The sequence below is a fragment of the Notothenia rossii genome (genome assembly GCF_949606895.1).
Source record: "Notothenia rossii genome assembly, chromosome: 1".
Classification (NCBI taxonomy): domain Eukaryota; kingdom Metazoa; phylum Chordata; class Actinopteri; order Perciformes; family Nototheniidae; genus Notothenia; species Notothenia rossii.
This window is the reverse complement of record NC_136912.1, coordinates 69,039,973-69,047,445: the sequence shown is the minus strand read 5'-3', so window position 1 is coordinate 69,047,445 and position 7,473 is coordinate 69,039,973.

Below are 7,473 nucleotides of genomic sequence, written 5' to 3'. Positions count from 1 at the left end.
GTCAACAAAGGTGTTCAGGTGTGCAATGTCAAGGATAGAAGTCGACATAAATATAAGACCACAAAGTAGACATATTGTCATGCACAATCACAAACACTACATATAGGGTTAGCAAAATGCAGAGGAAATGGTGTGACCATCTGGGGTTCCTCTTCCATTGGGGTTGGGATTCAGGTTTGCTCAATAAGTTCAGGTATTTCACGGCTGCTAAGCCCCCGAGATGAGTATTTTATGACCAGATGACCACTTGGTTAAAAAGGGTGGACCTTGAGCCAAACGAATTGGCAGTTAAGAAAAGGTGTATTTTAGTCTGGAGAAAAATACATTTGGTTTCACCAGAAGCTTGACTTTGGGTCAAAAAGGAAACTGAGGAACCAAAGGAGCTCTTTTGCCACCCTGAGCTGCTCACCAGATGGGTCCATGGGCTGTCCATTGGGGAAATAGCAAGAGATTTGCTTGGGCTGACCAGAGTGTAACTAAAGTGGTATCTTGGCTGACGACATGGGCACTGCCAATCAGATGTCCACTTAAGGTAACTAGTGGGGAACTTGGAATTATTGAGGTGCTGTTGGATTTACCTCAGAGTCATTTTGGGCTAACCATGGTTAAACTTTTTTCTCTAAAAATAAAAAAACAACCCACTCTGTAATAATAATGTAGGAATTATAAAAGTGTATTGCATACCAAAACAATCAAACACAATGGGGGACACGGAATGACATCAATACCATTGCATGAGATTTAGGTACTGACAGTGCCAGGCTGCATTCACCTGCGCTTCACCTGTACTTCACTTCTTTCCTTACTTACTTTAATTATACCCTGTTGGCTCCGTTTATTTTTATCTATCTATTTTTTTCTCTCTGTTGGTCTAGCAAGGTGTGAGCACCTCAGGGTAACCCAAAATAGCAACATGTGGTTGCCAACTGACTGCAGGATATGGCGCTTCGTTTTGTCAGATTTTATTTATTAATCGTTGACAGAAGCCAAGATTTACGCTTATCACATAGCCCATGAAACTCTTTGCGTCACTGCTTGTACTGTATCTGTCTGTGTGTACCAGGTATCCAACAATAAAACGTGTATGCTACATGCAACAGTTGCTTAGTGCATTCAATATGGAAGGTTCTTACTTGACGTATCAAAGTAGTTTGTGGGAACTTTTTGTTTGTCACTGTTAAGTGTTCAGGTGTGCCTCTGATTACATGGACTAGGCGCCCCCCCCCCCATCATTTATCTTCCAAAACACAAAGGATTCTGCAGAGACGCAACAAAGCAGGCAGCAAACGCATGGAAGGCCGCATTGTTGAGTAATTACAGTAATCACTTCTCGAAGAATAAACTAGATGGAATGTTTGCGTCTTACTCTTCTATTTAGCCGAAGCAAATGTGTAATCTCACACACTTTCACACCCACACCTGAGCAGACGCACAGTTGCGGACAAACATACACCCCCATATACAAACCCCTGTGCTGGTGCCTACTGTGCCGAGTGCAGGAATGAGGGGAATTGATGTGGAATGTCTGTCTCTTTTTAAGGTTGGCTTTGAAGTAGACACATTGCCGTACCTGTGCAAATGAAGCATGCCGATTATCAGCAGCCTCTGTCAAGGCTAAATCTGCTGCAGGGAATCTTGGGAATCTCAGCCACGCAGCAGTTCTTGTTGCCGTTCTTCACAGCCCACACTTTGTTTATACAAAGACATGGGGGCTGGACACCCTTCACTCATAGAGAAGAAAGAAAACAAAGATTAAATACAGGTAAGATGTCATCGTGAGACATGCAGACAAGGGTTAGCGTGTGAGCGCAGACCGCCACAGAGGTGGGGCTATTTTTGGAGCTGCGAAGGATTCACCCATTGAATTTACATTACTGGAATTCCACTCATGTCAGCACTTAAAAGAGATTCCTCCTCTGGCTCAAAGGAGACACTTTGAATCTCAAGGTGCCAATTCTAGCAGAAACAGCTATTAACGGGTTGTATAAGCATGATGTGTTTTTCTAGTCTTACTGTAGGAGACTTCTCTGACCTCAATGACCTTGTAATCAAAGCCATTTAACTTTATGAAACATATCTTCTTCCATTAGAACCTAAAGGTGAAAGATGATCCAGACCTTCTCAAATGATGCAATGTAAATAAATAAGCCAAAATGTCCAGGGAGGAGTGATAATATGATACTTTACTGATCCCTGTGGGGAAATTGTCTTTCCACTTCTGATTTCAAATTGTCATGTGGAAGATTAAAACTGAAAACAGGTGTGCTGCCTTTCACACCAAATCACTTCAGCGCAGGTGTGCGTAGACGTCTTGGCAGAGTACCTGAAATCAAATACAGCCTTATCACTTTTGCAAAGAAGAAAATACACGCAGACACACCTACCACCAGTGTGTGTTGTAAGAGTGTTGTACAGTGGCGGGGATAATGATAGCACACATGCCGCTGTTTCCCTCAGCTCTGGTTTTAGGCTCACAGCGGTCGTCCTCCTGAGTTTCAACAAAAACATTTTGGTTTCAACCCTCCAGCTGCTGCAGCAATTCTAATTTTGATTTGAGGATGTCTGACGACCTTTGGTCTATGACTTCCTTTCTCCCGTCACAACTACAGAGTTTCTGATATTGACCTGGCTCTGGCCTCCAACTGTTCTGAGGGCATGGCATGTCCAAGAGCTGTCATAAATGTACAGTCAGCATTGCCCATTTTTTACATCACTGCCACAAAAAATTGACTTGGAATGGAAACAAAGGTTACTCTTCCTCTCCTACAACAGTTATCAAGATAACATTTCCCTTTAGCTACATGTGAGTAGCAAGAACTACAAAAATATAGAAAAGCTGACTGAATTTTCACTCTCAGGCCATCAACCTTAACCCTAGCCCTATAGAATAAAGTCAGGATTTAGTATGTTCCACTTTTATGCTGACATATATCTGACAAAACACTCCTAACTCAAGGTCCAACTACAACCTCTGTCCAGAGATTTCAAACACAGCCCACATTCTTCTTCAGAAGAGGTGTTTATACTCAATACTATACTAAATAACCACGGAAAGCGGGTTGAGATGGATGGGTCAAACATACGCCGGAAGTTTACCCAGGAGACCAGTGTTTGTGTCTCGCGAGAAATCTGTGTTCAACATTGACCTTTTTTAATGTACGTATGTGTCTTTAAATAGCATAACCTACATATTTTAAACAATACCTTGAATACCATGATGTTAACATCAACCTTATCAAGTCGTTTTGTTGCCATCATTCAGATTCAATTTTGAATATTAACCATGTGTGTAAGACTGTGAGTAACTTTGTAAAAGACAAGGTTGTTAATGACGATGGATCTGTTGCTGGTAGGATTTCTTCATGGCATTTTTAACACGTCCATTTACAACTGAGAAAACACCGTGTCCTAGTAAGGACCATGTGATATGTTTAGGAATCGATTGGAAAAGATAGCAAGTAGACTTTCAGTTTTGCCAATCTTTTTTCAAAGATCTAGAACGAACATTTAATCACATTTTTTTTATCAGAAGGCACTAGATTGATTGTTTCCGGCGTATATATACCTTAACATGCTAACAGAGGGACAATACACAAAAAAACCTAATGTAAACCCACTGTTTAGGATAAAGTTTACAATCAAGCCCACATACATCTTTCATTTCTATTCCAGGGATGAACAGTGACATTCGAAAGAATAATGATGTATCTTTGTTGGGTTTTTTGGAGCTTATCTGTCATCCGGCCTTTGTTTTCAGTACTTTTAACTCGGTGGCTTTAACACACTCATGCGCACACCAACAGTGTTGAGTACTCTTTAATCATTGCTGTCATGTAATCCCAAGGTGATAATTAGGTGATCACATTTAAGCATGTAGACACACAAACCGTTGAAGGTGGTAAACATAGATTCATATCTCAGTGCTGTCATGAACAGACGGCAAGTTTTCAGTGACCTTTTCTCATATATGATGGTATTACTGTCACATGATTTATTCCTCCTTTTTTTTCATGTGGGTCTGTTTAAGCACAATTCCCAAAATTCACCACTGACTCACTATAAATATTTTCATAAACAAGGTGTATGCAGGTGTAGTATATACAGAGTTGAACTTACAGTAAGTTGTTCAGGTCTCAGCAAAGTCCGAGCCGGTGAGATCGGAGGAGTGCCGGAGAAGACAGTTTAATGATTATTACTGGCCCGAAGCCAAGCTCATAACTCACGTTAACTCTCCAAGCCTCGCTCTGCACCATCAGCTGGCTGTAGGCTGTTGACAGGAGAAGAGTTACTGGGAAAAACATACATTTGCTTTAGAGGTGTCAGGAACATCAGTTTACTTAAAACCTGTTAGGGAAGCTACACTCCCTACTGTATAAGCGTATTGAATATAATTGACGAAGCATCTGCAGACAAATGTGACAAGTCATTAATTTATGTGTCATTTATTATTTGGTCATCAGGTCCAGAAATGTATATCACTAAATTGGGGCTACAGCAAAGACAAGACTTAAAGAGCTTACGAAATGCTATTAGCACCTGTTAGTGGGCTTAGTATAGATGAGAGTAACACCTACGTCACTTCCGGGCAAAAATTACGGCCCCGCCCACTATTTGGGGAAAACAACGCTGTCATTTCAATGGCTGTCAATACAAATTCTGAAGTTTTTGCCCATCCGATAACAAATTTTTGAAAACCGTGGTTTTTTTGATCTTCAAAGAGCTCGATTACGATGGCCAGTCAGGCAAACAATTACATTCGATCATTGGTAATCGACAATCGGTCTTGATATATGGTTAAATTAAAATCAGTAGGCGAGGCTGTAATTTCTCCAGCTGTTACTCTCATGAGTGAGGCGGAACATAATAGTTTTATCATGCCAAAAAGCTGCTGTGTCGTTTATTGCACCTCAAACATTAAAACAAATCCAGAGTTACGTGTTTCCGTACTTCCTTTAAGAAGAAAGGACAGTAACAGAAGATCTCTGTGGCTTCAGGCTCGATCGCCATTCAAATGACAGCCGTTGTTTCCCCCAAAAGTGGGCGGGGCCGTAAAGTGACGTAGATGTTACTCTCATCTATGAAAATAAATAGCCTACTGCTATATTTAAGCAATAGCTCACGACAGGCCGTGGTATATGCTCATTATATCACAGCTAAGGGGCGTGGTTCGGCCCGACGCGAAGCGGAGGGTCGACAACCCCCTTAGCTGTGATATAATGAGCATATATCACGACCTGAAGTGAGCTATTGCTTTTATAAAACGGTCACCAAGTGTAGAAATATGAAAGAAAAATACAAACTCTAATTTAAATAGTTTTTATTAGTAAATAATGATGTCCAAAATAAAATAGTCCCTCCGTTGCCTTCTGCACAAAACATAGTGCAAGGTGGTTGCTATGCAAAAACACTAACAGCAAGCGAACATATCAGACAGGGAGCGTTGATCCATTATTTGGCTGTTTATTTACATTAATGTGTATGTTGCTGTTTATTGTGCATCCACTGAAAAACTGTCCAGCATCAGTAGCATGGCTTACGTGGTCACTTGTATAGGTTGAGGTTGTTCGAGGCTGTTGCTTGGCGTGGCGAGAATATTGCTCCACTTTCTCCGGTCCCCGAGATTGGGCTTCCAGTAGCTCTGGAGAGAGCTTTCGCATCTGTGGCCACTACCGGTCATAATTTCTCTAATTTGTTTCAAGACCTTCATCAGAAAGCTTTTGAATGGTGGTACTTGTTGAGATTTGATGGGATATATGTCCTCACTTTTATGTGGTACTGTACTGTTCCATGTGATGTGCAATGTTGTGCTTGTGCCACAGTGAGGCGCAAGGACAAGGGGTATAGGATGCATGCCTGCCTCCTATAGGCTAATCACAGCTCTTGATTGCCACGTGTGTGTGGAACCAGTTCATTCCAGTGGAGGCTGTCCCCGTGAGAGTGATGCGTGCAGCCCTTATAATAAAATATGCCAGGCTTGGCTAAATGGATTACATCTTCGTGTTTTTCTCCGAATGCAACGTTAAGCTGCAGAACTAAGCGTAACTTAACAGGTTATGGGCCCAGGAGTCGTTCGGAAGAAAAGTTTGTCGGTTTCCACCGTGTAGTAGTCGCAACAAACAGCGTGCTAACGGGTTGCTAAGCTAGCAAGGAGAGCAAGCTAGCATCATGGATCAACGAGGAACAAGCAGGTTGCCTCGACTGGCGTTCGACGGAGATGAGACCAAATATGAGATTTGGGAGACCAAAATGTTGGGACATTTCCATTTAATTGGACTAAAACACACGGTCCTGGGAGAACCGAGGACTGAAGCGGAAAGAGCGGCAGACGACAACAAAAATGCCGACGCGTATGCCGAGATGATTCAACTGTTGGACGACAAGAGCCTCTCATTAGTTATGAGGGATGCTGCCGACGATGGAAGAAAGGCTCTAAACATATTAAGAGAGTATTATGCCGGGAAGGGAAAACCCCGGATAATTAACCTGTACACCATGCTTACATCGCTCCAGAAAGCGGGCGACGAAAGTATTATGGACTACATCGAGCAGAAACAGCCATCACAGCACTGCGAAATGCAGGTGAGACGTTGGGAGATGGTCTACTAGTAGCTATGGTCTTAAAAGGACTGCCTGGGAGTTTTAAGCCATTCGCAATACATGTGGCACATACAAATGATAATATCACATTTGCTAAATTCAAGACTAAGCTACGAAGTTTTGAAGAAACAGAGAAGACAAATGCAGCTGAGTTGGGCGACAGTGTGATGAAGACCCAGGGGAGAACCGGGCGGCGATCCGCCAAGACAAACGCACGTGACCGGTACAAAGAAGACACAGAGATGGTGTGCTTCAAGTGTGGCACCAAAGGTCACCGAGCGAAAGACTGTCGACAGAAGACATGGTGTAGTCGATGCAGAAGCGACACACACAAAGACGCCACATGTAGGCGTAAGGATAAGGACGGTAAGGACAAAAGGGATGGAGCGTGTAAAATCACAGAAGATGATGACGGTGCCGACTTCGCGTTCAAGATGAGGGACGGGGAGCAGCAGCCGGCGAGCGGCATCCAGGAGAAGGGCCTGATGGTGGACACGGGAGCCACATCACATATCATCACCGACGTGACCCAGTTCAAAGATTTCGACAGCGCGTTCAGACCAGAAAAGCACAGCGTCGAGTTGGCAGACGGCACCCGATGCAGCGGGGTCGCTCAGAGAAGGGGGAATGCTGAGGTTTCCCTAATCGACAGCGGAGGACGGCGACACAAGGCGACGCTGAGAGACGCTTTATTCATACCGTCGTACCCCCAGAACATCTTCTCGGTAAAGGCGGCGACTACCAGTGGGGCCACGGTTGTCTTTAAAGAAGAGGAAGACGCACTGATAACCAGAGACGGTACCAGATTTGACATTCATGTTTATGGAAAATTGTACTATATGCATACTGAGGGTGAGTCTAATGACAAATGTAATG